This window comes from Oncorhynchus tshawytscha, linkage group LG01, assembly GCF_018296145.1.
Source record: "Oncorhynchus tshawytscha isolate Ot180627B linkage group LG01, Otsh_v2.0, whole genome shotgun sequence".
Classification (NCBI taxonomy): domain Eukaryota; kingdom Metazoa; phylum Chordata; class Actinopteri; order Salmoniformes; family Salmonidae; genus Oncorhynchus; species Oncorhynchus tshawytscha.
In genome coordinates, this window is record NC_056429.1 from 79,119,822 (window position 1) to 79,134,185 (window position 14,364).

At 42.6% G+C, this 14,364-nt stretch overlaps 1 protein-coding gene across 2 annotated transcripts in view; it reads left to right on the top strand.

Annotated features, from left to right (window-relative positions):
- The window catches only part of LOC112257679 (complement C1q tumor necrosis factor-related protein 1), a 42,736-nt gene that overhangs the window by 11,358 nt on the left and 17,014 nt on the right, over positions 1 to 14,364 (top strand). Inside the window, exon 1 of one of the 2 annotated variants that reach the window (XM_024431452.2) lies at positions 10,076 to 10,083. The exons of the other annotated variant lie outside the window; for it this stretch is intronic. The gene's annotated coding sequence lies outside the window, so the exon portion shown is untranslated. Of the gene's footprint in view, positions 1 to 10,075; positions 10,084 to 14,364 lie in introns of those variants that run through there. 2 annotated transcript variants of the gene reach the window in all.

The window sequence follows — 14,364 nt, forward strand, 5'->3', positions numbered from 1 at the left end:
GAAACCTGGCACCATCCCTACAGTGAAGCATGGTGGTGGCAGCATCATGCTGTGGGGATGTTTTTCAGGGACTGGGAGACTAGTCAGGATGGAGGGAAAGATGAACAGAGCAAAGTACAGAGAGATCCGTGATGAAAACCTGCTCCAGAGCGCTCAGGAACTCAGACTGGGGCGAAGGTTCACCTTCCAAGCGGACAACATCCTTAAGCACACAGCCAAGACAATGTGGGAGTGGCTTCGGGACAAGTCTCTGAATGTCCTTGAGTGGCCCAGCCAGAGCCCGGACTTGAACCCAATCGAACAACTCTGGAGAGACCTGAAAATAGCTGTGCATCGACCCTCCCCCTCCAACCTGACAGAGCTTGAGAGGATTTGCAGAGAAGAACTGGAGAAACTCCCCAAATGTGTACCAAGCTTGTGGCGTCATACCCAAGAAGACTCAATGCTGTAATCGCTACCAAAGGTGCTTCAACAAAGTGCTCTGAAAAGGGTCTGAATACTTATGTAAATGGGACATTTCTTCTTTTTTTTATACATTTGCAAAAATGTCTAAAAAAATAGTTTTAGCTTTGTCATTATGAAGTATTATGTGTAGATGGATGAAGCTGTAAAATAAGGATGTAACGTAAAAAATGAGGAAAACGTCAAGGGATATGAATACTTTCCGAATGCACTGTATCTCTAGGCCCATGCCGTTGCTGGGTTGTGGCTGCGAAAGGTTCAGCAGGCTCTTAGCACTTCATATCTGGCGTAAAGTCTACTGCCACTCTGTTGGCATGACAACCCTCAATTTTTGACACCTTTTGGAAATAAAATATGCTCTACAGGGATGATGGGCTCCACCCAAACCATCTAGGACCTGAACCCTGTGTTCATATTTCCTTTTTTCTTATTTTTTTACCCCCTTTTTCTCCCCAATTTTGTGGTATCCAATTAGTAGTAGTTACTGTCTTGTTTCATTGCTGCAACTCCTGGGAGAGGCGAAGGCCACACGTCCTCTGAAACACAACCCAACCAAGCCGCACTGCTTCTTGACACAACGCACATCCAACCCGGAAGCCAGCTGTGTCGAAGGAAACACCGTACACCTAGTGACCTGGTCAGCGTGCACTGCGGCTGGCCCGCCACAGGAGTCACTAGTCCGTGATGAGACAAGGATATCCCTGCCGGCCAAACCCTCCCTAACCCGGGCGACGCTGGGCCAATTGTGCGTCGTGCCATGAGCCTCCCGGTCACGGCCGGCTGTGGCAGAGCCTGGGCTCGAACCCAGAATCTCTGGTGGGGTCGGCTAACCTTTTTTGCACTCAAGGAAATAATTTGTTTGTGGTCTTCTTTTACTAAATCAGCAGTTATTACCCGGGGTGACCTAAATTATGATTGGGAAATACAGGCTTCAGGCAATCTAAAAAACATGTCTAATGATCTAAAACTAACCCAGCTGGTGACAAAGCCTACGCGGCCCAACCCTAGAGATCCTAAAATGGCGCTGACATTAGAGGGCTGCCTTGCTTCTATATCTTAGGAAACATTATTAGCCCAGATATTTGTTTGTGTTATTACATACAGCCAAGAAGAACTATTGGATATCAGAGCAGTGGTGACTCACCAGCACTACTTGCGTTACAACCAGGAATATGACTTTCCCAAAGCGGATCTTTTGTTCGCACCCCCCAGGGCAATTGCACTGATTCCAGAGGCCAACCCAAAACAACGCCGCGGAGGAGAGGTACTCGGAGTGGTCTTCTAGTCCAACTTAGGAGGCACGCACACCACCCACCGCTTCAGAGTATATTACGAGCTAATGTTCAGTCTCTGGATAATAAAGTTGATGAGCTCAGGGCGAGGGTCTCTTTCCAGAGAGACATCAAGGATTGTAACATACTCTGTTTCACGGAAACAAGGCTCTCTCGGGATTTACTGTCTATGTCGGTCCAGCAAGTTGGATTTTAAGTTCATCGCGTAGACAGGAATAAATATCTCTCCAGGAAGAAGGGCGGGGTGTATGTTTCATGATTAACAACTCATGGTGTACTTGTAATAACAAACAGGAACTCAAGTCCTTTTGTTCACCTGACCTAGAATACCTCACAATCAAATGCCAACCGTATTATCTCCCAAGATAATTTTCTTTGGTTATAGTCACGGCTGTGTATATTCCCCCTCAAGCCGATACCACGACGGCCATCAAAGAATTTCACTGGACTTTGTGCAAACTGGAAACCACATATCCTGAGGCTGCTGTTAATGTAGCTGGAGATTTTAACAAAGAAAATTTGAGGATAAGGCTGCCGAAGTTCTATCAACACATTGACTGTAGTACTCGTGCTGCTAAAACACTCGACCACTGCTACTCCAACTTCCGGGATGCCTACAAAGCCCTCCCCCGCCCTCCTTTCGGCAAATCTGACCATGACTCCATTTTGCTCCTCCCTTCCTATAGGCAGAAACTAAAACAGGAAGTACCCGTGCTAAGGACTATTCAACGCTGGTCTGACCAATTGGAATCCACACTTCAAGATTGTTTTGATCATTCGAACTGGGATATGTTCCGGGCAGCATTCGAGAATAATCTCGACGAATATACTGATACGGTGACTGAGTTTAACAGGAAGTGTATAGGAGATGTTGTACCCACTGTGACTATTAAAACCTACCCTAATCAGAAACCGTGGCAAATGGCAGCATTCGCGAAAAACTGAAAGCGCGAACCACCGCATCTAACCATGTCAAGGTGACTGGGAATATGGCAGAATACAAACACTGTAGTTATTCCCTCCACAAGGCAATCAAACAGGCAAAACGTCAGTACAGAGACAAAGTAGAGTCGCAATTCAACGGCTCAGACACAAGACATATGTCGCAGGGTCTACAGACAATCATGGACTACAAAAGGAAAACCAGCCACGTCGCGGACAGCGACGTCTTGCTTCTGGACAAGCTAAACACCTTCTTCGCCCACTTGGAGGATAGCACAGTGCCACCGACACGGCCCGCTACCAAGGACTGTGGGCTATCCTTCACCGTGGCCGACGTGAGTAAGACATTTAAACGTGTTAACCCTTTCAAGGCTGCCAACCCAGGAGTCCTCAGAGCATGCACAGACCAGCTTGATGGTGTGTTAATGGACATTTTCAATCTCTCCCTATCCCAGTCTGCTATCCTAACATGCTTCAAGATGTCCACCATTGTTCCTGTTCCCAAGAAAGCAAAGATAACTGAACTAAATGACTACAATTCTTTCATCATGAAGTGCTTTGAGAGACTAATCAAGGATCATATCACTTCTAACTTACCTATCACCCTAGACCCATTTCACTTTGCTTACCACCCCAATAGATCCACAGACGATGCAATCACCATCACACTGCACACTGCCCTATCCCATCTGGACAAGGAGAATACTTAAGAATGTAGTTCATTGACTATAGCTCAGCATTGAACACCATAGTACCCTCCAAGCTCATCATTAAGCTCGAGGCCCTGGGACTCAACCCCGCCCTGTGCAACTGGGTCCTGGACTTCCTGACGGGCCGCCCCCAGGTGGTGAAGGTAGGAAACAACATCTCCACTTCGCTGATCCTCAACACTGGGTCCCCAGAAGGGTGAGTGCTCAGCCCCCTCCTGAACTCCCTGTTCACACATGACTGCGTGGCCAAGCACATCTCCAACTCAATCATCAAGTTTGCAGACGACACAACAGTAGTAGGCTTGATTACCAACAATGACGAGACGGCCTACAGGGAGGAGTTGAGGGCTCTGGGAGTGAGGTGCCAGGAAAATAGCCTCTCATTCAACGTCAACAAAACAAAGGAGATGATTGTGGACTTCAGGAAACAGCAGAGGGCGCACCACCCTATCCACATTGACAGGACCACAGTGGAGAATGTGGAAAGCTTCAAGTACGTTGGTGTATACATCACTGACAAACTGAAATGGTCTACCCACACAAACAGTGTCGTGAAGAAGGCGCAAAAGCGCCTCTTCAACCTCAGGAGGCTGAAGAAATTTGGCTTGGCACCTGAAACCCTCACAAACTTTTACAGCCCAACGCATCACCGGGGGCAAACAACCTACCCTCTAGGACACCTCCAGCACCGATGTCTCAGGAAGGCCAAAAAGATCATCAAGGACAACCGCCACCCAAGCCACTGCCTGCATCAAAAGGTGCATCAAAGCTGGGACCAAGAGACTGAAAAACAGCATCTATCTCAAGGCCATCAGACTGTTAAATAGACATCACTAGCACATTAGAGGCTGCTGACTATGTACATAGACTTGAAATCTCTGGCCACTTTAATTAATGGAACACTAGTCACTTAAATAATGTTTACATATCTTGCATTACCCATCTCATATGCATAACTGTATTCTATACTATTCTACTGTATCTTAGTCTACATTGCTCATCCATATATTTATATATTCTTAATTCCATTCCTTTACTTAGATTTGTGTGTATTGGGTATATGTTGTGAAATTGTTAGATATTACTTTTTAGATTTTACTGCACTGTCGGAGCTAGAAACACAAGCATTTCGCTACACCCACAATAACATCTGCTAAACACGTGTATGTGACCAATACAATTTGATTTGATTTGTAAAACGAGATGATGCGTGGGTAAAGGCCAGGAGCACATGCTTTGGCCCACACTGGCAAGCTTTTAAGCAATTGAGGAATCATTGTGTAAAACAAATTAAAAAGGCTAAATCTGATTATTATGTAACCGCTCTTCCATATTGTAATGGGAACCCGGCTAAATTATGGGAAACTGTCAAATTCCTGAAGGGTTCTACTTCCTCCTCTCTACAACAACAAATGAATTCAGACACTGGCCTCATTATTGAAAAAATGCCTGGTGCCGTTCAGGCAATTTTAAAGTATTGATTGGGGATTCATTTGTGGATGAAAATAACATTTTTTTCTAGGTGATTTGTGCTTACCATGACTGTGTTTTTGTTTTTGTTTTTGTGTCTGTCTGTCTGTCTGTGTCGTACCAGTCAAAAGTTTGTACACACCTACTCATTCAAGGGTTTTTCTTATTTATTTTTTTCAATTTTCTACATTGTAGAATAATAGTGAAGACATCAACATTATGAAATAACACATATGGAATCATGTAGGAACCAAAAAAGTGGTAAACAAATCAAAATATATTTTAGATTTTAGATTCTTCAAAGTAGGCACCCATTGCCTTGATGACAGCATTGCACACTCTTGTTACTTTTTTCAATTAACAGGTGTGCCTTGTTAAAAGTACATTTGTGGAATGTCTTTCCTTCTTAATGCGTTTGAGCCAATCAGTTGTATTGTGACAATGTAGGGAGGATATACATAAGATAGTCCTATTTCGTTAACCTCTCTGGGATATGTGGGACGCTCGTTAACCTCTCTGGGATATGTGGGACGCTCGTTAACCTCTCTGGGATATGTGGGACGCTCGTTAACCTCTCTGGGATATGTGGGACGCTCGTTAACCTCTCTGGGATATGTGGGACGCTCGTTAACCTCTCTGGGATATGTGGGACGCTCGTTAACCTCTCTGGGATATGTGGGACGCTTGTTAACCTCTCTGGGATATGTGGGACGCTCGTTAACCTCTCTGGGATATGTGGGACGCTCGTTAACCTCTCTGGGATATGTGGGACGCTCGTTAACCTCTCTGGGATATGTGGGACGCTCGCCAAAAGCCAGGGAAAATGCAGAGCGACAAATTCAGAGCACCAAAAGAAAATGCAGAAAGAGCCAAAAATAAATTACTATAAAAATCAAACTTTCATTAAATACACATGCTAGACAGCAAATTAAAGCTACACTTGCTGTGAATCCAGCCAACATGTCACATTTCAAAAAGGCTTTTCGGATAGCACTTCTGTAAACAAAGAGAGAAACCATATTTCAACCCTGCAGGCGCGACACAAAACGCAGAAATAAAAATATAATTCATGCCTTACCTTTGACGAGCTTCTTCTGTTGGCACTCCAATATGTCCCATAAACATCACAAAAGGTCCTTTTGTTCGATTAATTCTGTCGATATATTTCCAAAATGTCCATTTATTTGGCGCGTTTGATCATGAAAAACACCAGTTCCAACTTGCGCAACGTGACTACAATATCTCAAAAGTTACCTGTAAACTTTGCCAAAACATTTCAAACTACTTTTGTAATACAACTTCAGGTATTTTTTTTACGTAAATAATTGATAAAATTTAAGACGGGATGATCTGTGTTCAATACAGGAGGAAAACAAACTGTAGCTAGCTTTCTGGTCACGCGCCTCTATCTAACAGTACACTTCAAGTGACCCTCGTTCAAGATGGCCGTACTTCTTCATTACACAAAGGAATAACCTCAACCAATTTCTAAAGACTGTTGACATCCAGTGGAAGCGATAGGAACTGCAAGAAGGTCCCTTAGAAATCTGGATTCCCAATGAAATCCCATTGAAAAGAGAGCGACCTCAAAAAAATAAAATCTGAATGGTTTGTCCTCAGAGTTGTCTGCTAAATAAGTTCTGTTATACTCACAGACATGATTCAAACAGTTTTAGAAACTTCAGAGTGTTTTCTATCCAAATCTAATAATATGCATATCTTCTGGGGATGAGTAGCAGGCAGTTGAATTTGGGCATGCATTTCATCCGGACGTGAAAATACTGCCACCTGTCACCAAGAAGTTAAAGACCAAGTCCATATTATGGCAAGAACAGCTCAAATAAGCAAAGAAACGACAGTCCATCATTACTTTAAGACATGAAGTAATGACAACAAGCAACACCCAAACATGACGGAGAATAAGACAGGGGAACCTATCTCAAAACGACAACGTGACTCTTCTACTGTCACAGACGATTTAATCTTTCCATATTTTTGTTTGAAATTACATTGGTCACTCAAAACATTTGTAAAGTATAAGTATCCCAAACTTTAGATGAGGCACCCCAAAAATAATTAACTACTGTTTAATAAATGGTTTATAAGGACCTATATGAAACATCTTATGACTGGATTAATAAAAAATAAACAAACTATTTACTAATCCGTTATAAATGCTTTATTACATTGAGCTATTATAAAGTGCTACCAATACCTGTATGTATCTGTATTTTCTAAACACAACTGTATAAAAGTATGTTATATTTTAGTTTGATACATTTATCATTATAATATCTTATATAAGTAACAAGATAAATGTTTATGTATCTGTAGTCCATCTTTACACACACACACACACACACACACACACACACACACACACACACACACACACACACAGCCGGTGCAAGAGTTCCCTGGAGATATGGGAAGCAATAACACTATGGGTTATGCAACACAGTTTACAGTAAGGTCAGGACTGTGGTTGGAGATTTACCATTTTTCTCATGTTCCCTAAACTTGCTGGTCCGAAGCGTATGTCTGTGTGTGTGTATGCATGTGTGTGTGTATGTATGTACAGTGTGTGTGTGTGTGTGTGTGCGTGCGTGCGTGCGTGCATATATACAGTGTTTGTGCATATATACAGCATGTGTGTGTGTCTGCCACTGTAGTGTAAACATCTCTGGAGGGGATCCGGAGGAAAGAGGGGGGATGGTTAGGAAGATATCGGAAGTGGGATTGTAAACATGATAGGGGCTTGAAGAGGAACACCAACTCAAACACAAAATGAGGAATCGTCCTTTGTTCAAAATCATGTCTGTCTTATGAGAAAACTCGGAAAGTGCATACTTTAGTATTTGAACACTGGTTTTGTTAGATATCAGCTTTGAATATTACAGATCTATATTGCTAACATGATTTAGGAGAGGCATAAAGTGATGTCTGGTTTGCTGTAAATAGTCACTCACAACCACTGTTTCCAATAAACAACAATGAGTTACATGGTCAAGTAAAAGTATACAGGGCCAATTCTGGAGCCAAGTGTGTGTTGTCTTGATGATTATGTAAAGAGTGGTTAGTGGTGATTCATGTATGTTTACACAAGAGTAAGATGGGATAAAATAGTTTTGGACTATTTTAGCCCATCTTACTGTTGTGTAAACACACATAAATCACCAATAACCACTCTTTACATAATCATCAAGACAACACAACACACACTTAGCTCCAGAATGTTTGGTCATAGATGACAAAACAAGACAACCATTCCAAAAATGAACAGATATTCCTGTGAGCTGAATGAAATGTGAGGCTTTGTTGTTTGAGCATTGGGCAATTCCATTCCTCTTTTTCTTCAAAGTCAACCTCTGCGTCCCAAATTGCACCCGCTTCCCTATATAGTGCATTACTTTTGTCCAGGGCCCATAGGGCTCTGGTCAAAAGTAGTGCACCGTGAAGGGAATAGGATGCCATTTGAGACATAGACTCTGTCTCTATTGATTGCCCCGTCCTACTCCTTCCGGATTAGAGAGAGGGGAGAACTAATCAGAGTTCAGAGGGTAGACCTGGTTGCGTCCCAAATGGCACCCTATTCCCTATATAGTGTACTACTTTTAGCCAGATGGAATAGGGTGCCATTTGAGACAGAGCCACTGCTCTGAACACACCTGTTATAAAAAAAAGTCAGATGTTAAATGAATTACTAAACTAAATTATTATTTTTATAATTTATAAAAATTTGTCATCTGTATTTTGCGAAGGGGGCACACTGACTGGACCAGGCAAAGTGTACCCCCTCCCTATTCTCCCAGTAAGTGGTTCCTTCTAAGGTGCACCATGGAGCAAAGATATGCTAGGCAGCGTGCTAGATAATCTAATGCATGCAGACAGTGTCGTCAGGGGAGGAGAGAGTGTCAAGTGACACACACATTCTTTGATTTGATTTTAGCTGCCACTGATGGGCAGGACTTGCAGGAGGTGTGTTTGTAAATTAATTTGATCAATTTATGTAGCATATAGAGCTCGCCAGCTTGTTGTCCTAAAACAACGGAAATGAGTTACCTCTGGTTCGTTCAGCAAAAACAATGGGGAAAGAATAGGGTTTTGCGATAAATGCCGAAAATAAGGTCTGAGGTTAACACAGGCTTAGGATATCTTATACGTTTTGCTCTATGAGATAATATCAGTCAGTTAACATGACATTTATGAAATACTAATCATTTTATGTGCTTTGTGCTTTTTTGTATTACAGAAATGCTTCAAAATTCACAAAAGGTTACATTCGCTGGTGAAGATTATCTCACAAAACGTATAAGATCTCCTAAGCCTGTGTTTACCACACACCTAATTTTCAGCATTTATCCAAAAACCCTACAAAAACTCAATACATTTTCCCATAGCCTTTGTCCAACGAACCATGGTGGAGATAGTGCCTACAAAAAGACGAAATTACTATTTATCTCTATTGATTCCTTCTTGATGAATAAATAAAACCAGAACATTTTGTTGTTTCACTGTAATACTAGCCACATAGCAATTTTATGAAGTTGACTTTAGCTAGCTAGCTAGAGAGGTTCCCAAACTCCCAACCTCACACTGTAACAAATTGTTGTAGATTTACAGCATTTTATTTTACAGATAGCTAATGTAATTATATATTACAGTACAGTACTGTAAAGAGCAATGCATTATGTGGGCTCAATGGCATTCCACTACACTAATTCTAGAAATACAGCAGTCAGGTGTTCCAGTAATATGTTGTAAATTTGTGTTACATTAAAGGTCCTGTAAATCTACTGTAATTTACTGGCTTCTGTGCTGCCTAAAGGCTACTGTGCTACTAGTTAGAGTATCTTGTTTAACTATCTTCGCTGGCGTGCATGCTTGCAAGGTTGCTAGACTTTAGAAAATACCAAAATGTCTTTAATTATGGGGTTATGTTGCTATATACCAGTGTGGCAGTTGTAATAAACTCTTCTAAGGTGTAAAAGTTCTTACAGAATCAATGTACATAATTCATTCAAATGACAATTGAACAGGTAAAGAGAAATGCATAGATAAGCTATGTAGAAAATTATACATATTTTTACATAGAATTAGGCATAATGAATAATGGCTTTAGATTGCAGGAAAAAGGGGTTTGAAAAATGCTTCCGGACCATCCCCCCTCCATCCTCACATACCTCGTGCCCCCTCTAAAATCATAGGTGCATGATGCCGCTACTTTGAACTTCTCCAGATGCACCAGCAAGATTATTGTGCTCTTGAGGAGATCCAGTCTCACACCCATGCATGAACACACACACACACACACACACACAAACTGATTATACTTTTGATATCTTCTATCTTGTTTCATTCGCTGGTGTCTTTTCTTTCTTCTTCCATCCTTTGTTAACAACGTAGCTACTGTTTATCCATTCTTTGTCTCCATTCTTAGACTTGTACCTTATCAGACCGTGTATAAACCTTCTCGGCCAGTACAAACAGTCCCTTCTATTTGTGTTGATTGTCTGTTCTCTGGTTGCATCACAAATGGCACCCTATTCCCTTTTTAGTACACTTATTTTAACCAGGGCCCATAGGGGTTAAAAGTAGTTCACCATATAGGGAATAGAGCACCATTTGGGACGCAACCTCTGTCTGATTTACTACCACAGTGGTTCACAGATATTTTGTTCAATGGTTAATTGGTAGTAGTGTTCTGTCTGGCCTGTTGACTTGAAAAGCACAGCTCTACTTACTGTATGTGTGTGTGTGTGGGGGTGGGTGCGTGTGTGCGTGTGTCTGTGCCACATATGTGTGTGTGTGTTGATGTGGTTGTGTGTGATGCTATGTTTTCTAAAGTGGTTGCTTTAAAAGCTGACCGCATGGCTTCGTTTTGGAAAACCATTTCAACCACATCGCATCACAGGAAACAAAATCAAATCCTGAAACAGTGACCCCCAGGTTAAAAGCGGCTGTGATGCTAGCAATTACCTTGTTACGGAGAGAGGAGAGTGTGTTTGTGTGTGCGTGCATGCATATGTGTGTGTGTGTGTTGTAATTCCAGACTTTAGAGGGATACGATCTCCTAATTGGATAAGAAAAACAATCAAGCCCTACCATTACACTGAAAGGTAATGCTCTACCCTGTATTTCACTGAATGGATCACAGGCAATTGACCACTTCCTTTGATAATGGACGGCAGTCTCTCAGTCCCAAATGGCACTCTATTGCATTTATAGAGCACTACTTTTGACCAGGGGCCACTACTGTACATAGGGAATAGGGTGCCATTTGGTACTCACACTCTGGTAAAACGCAGTGAAACTTTCTGTCAAATTGCAGAGGAAGTCATTATTTGATTGAGGATAAAAAAGATCAGTGGCCATTTAAGTGAGTGGCTGTTTTAAAGTGGATTTTTAAGGTTATGTCCTCTCGTCATTATATTTGTAGATGCACGCAGTCTAAATATCATATTGCATTGTATACAACTTATTGTATGACGCTGCAATATTTCTTGTTATGTCTATATCAAATATACACTGAGTGTACAAAACATTAAGAACACCTTCCTAATATTGAGTTGTATCCACCTTGCCCTTGGGACAGCCTCAATTCGTTGGGGCGTGGACTCTACAAGGTGTCGGAAGCATTACACAGGGATGCTGGCCCTTGTTGACGCCAATGTTTCCCACAGTTGTCAAGTTGGCTGGATGTCATTTGGGTGGTACCGGTTCCGGTTCTTGACACAAACCGGTGCACCTGGCACCCCCTGAATGGCACACATACACAATCCCTGTCTCAAGGCTTAAAAAACCTTCTTTAACCTGTCTCCTCCCCTTCATCTACATTGATTGAAGTAGATTTAAGTGACATCAATAAGGTATCATAGCTTTCACCTGGATTCACCAGGTCGGTCTATTTCATGGAAAGCGCAGGCATTCTTAATGTTTTGTACACTCAGTGTATGTCTATATTCAATGTCAAAACAGCAGCAGACAAAAATACACATACTGTGAGAAACAAATACAATGCCAGGAGCCATAATACAATGCCAGGAGCCATAATACAATGCCAGGAGCCATAATACAATGCCAGGAGCCATAAAAAGTGCCATAAAAAATATGCCATATTCTTTTAGACCACCAGAATAGCCTTAAATAGTTGCCAAATATATGTGCTGCCTGTACACACACACTCCCCTTGATATGTATGGAAAAACAACATCCCATACATACTTGAGCAGTCATCTGACTCTGACCCTTTCTTTCATCCCATAGTCCTGATCCAAAGAGTAACATCACATTCCTATCAAGGATAAGAGAGCAGTGACCCTTAACTTGACCTTTGGATTCAGGTCATCTTCAAACACACTGTATCTGATCTTCAGGACGGTCTGAGGGAGTTAGGTTATCACTACCTTAAAGCTAGCATCCTTAATGAAACAAAAACAAAGTGGCCAACCTGCCGCTGTTTTGGTAAAAAGGTGAGGGGGGGGGGGGCTGGAGAAATGGAACCACTGTCAAATGCATAGACAATGCTATGGATGCAAGGACTGACCATCCATGATATCAACATTCTAGTTGGAGGTGACTATAACTATTTGAATGCAGATCCCAAAAACTTTAAATACAACTCTGCGAAAGCAACTACGTAAAAAAAAATATTTGAGTACAGATCTCAGGTGACTACTTGTTAAAACTTTTTGAATACAGATCTGAGAAAGAAACTACAAAGGACGTGACTTGAATAGAGCATGAATAGAGCACACACGTCTTATAATAAATATGTCAATCTATCTGACAGTAGATTTATCAGAGAAAGATGCGAAGCATGATAATCTTTGGCTATATTAATTTATTACAATCATCATCATATCAATTCCAACATGAACTGACATGCAGCCAGAACACTAAAATTGTAAGCTACCTCAATAAGAAACAATATTGTTGCGTTGATCACATCAGAAGATATCCTCCTCGCAAATCTCCAAAATACAACAGCCACAGGACAATTTTGTGTGACACCTACTCCCGTTGCCTGCTGCACTGCTGCTTGGATTCCACCTGGCGATCGGTTCACCGTCTGGCCTGTCTCCCCCTGTCTGGTACAGGTACCCCCGCCACACTCCCTCCTCTCTCCCGAGCTTTTGCTTGCCTCCAGCACTCATGCACTTACACACACACTGCAGACTTTGGTCAAAGATTTAAATAAAAGTAACAAATAATTAAAGAGCAGCAGTAAAATAACAATATTGAGTATATATACAGGGGTTACCAGTACAGAGTTAATGTGCGGGGACACTGGTTAGCCGAGGTAATTGAGGTAATATGTACATGTAGGTAGAGTTATTAAAGTGACTATGCATAGATAATAACAGAGAGTAGCAGCAGTGTAAAGAGAGAGTGGGGGGGGGGAATGCAAATAGTCTGGGCAGCCATTTGATTAGATGTTCAGGAGCCTTATGGCTTGGGGGTAGAAGTTGTTTAGAAGCCTCTTGGACCTAGACTTGGCGCTTTGGTACCGCTTGCCGTGCGGTAGCAGAGAGAACAGACTATGATTAGAGAGGCTGGATGGCAGGAAGCTTGGCCCCAGTGATGCATTGGGCCGTACACTTTATCCTCTGTAGTGCCTTGCAGTCGGAGGCCGAGCAGTTTCCATACCAGGCAGTGATGCAACCAGTGATGCTCTCGATGGTGCAGCTGTAGAACCTTCTGAGGATCTGAGGACCCATCACACATTTCTTCAGTCTCCTGAGGGGGAATAGATTTTGTTGTGCCCTCTTCACGACTGTCTTGGTATGTTTGGACCATGTTAGGTTGTTGGTGATGAGGACACCAAGAAACTTGAAGCTCTCAACCTGCTTTCCTGTAGTCCACGATCATCTCCTTTGTCTTGATCACATTTAGGGAGAGGTTGTTGTCCTGGTACCACACGGCCCCGTCTCTGATCTCCTCCCTATAGGCTGTATCATCATTGTCGGTGATCAGGCCTACACTGTTGTGTCATCGGCAAACTTAATGATGGTGTTGGAGTCGTGCCTGGCCGTGCAGTCATGAGTGAACAGGGAGTACAGAAGGGGACTGAGCACGCATCCCTAAGGGGCCCCCGAGTTGAGGATCAGCGTGGCGGATGTGTTGTTACCTGCCCTTACCACCTGGGGGTGGCCCGTCAGGAAGTCCAGGATCCAGTTGCAGAGGGAGGTGTTTAGTCCCAGGGTCCTTAGCTTAGTGATGAGCTTTGAAGGCACTATGGTGTTGAACGCAGAGCTGTAATCAATGAATAGCATTCTCACATAGGTGTTCCTTTTGTCCAAGTGTGAAAGGGCCATGTGGAGTGAAATAGAGATTGCATCATCTGTGGATCTGTTGGGGCGGTATGCAAATTGGAGTGGGTCTAGGGTTTCTGGGAAAATGGTGTTGATTTGAGCCATGACCAGCCTTTCAAAGCACTTCGTGGCTACAGACGTAAGTGCTACTGGTCGGTAGTCATTTAGGCAGGT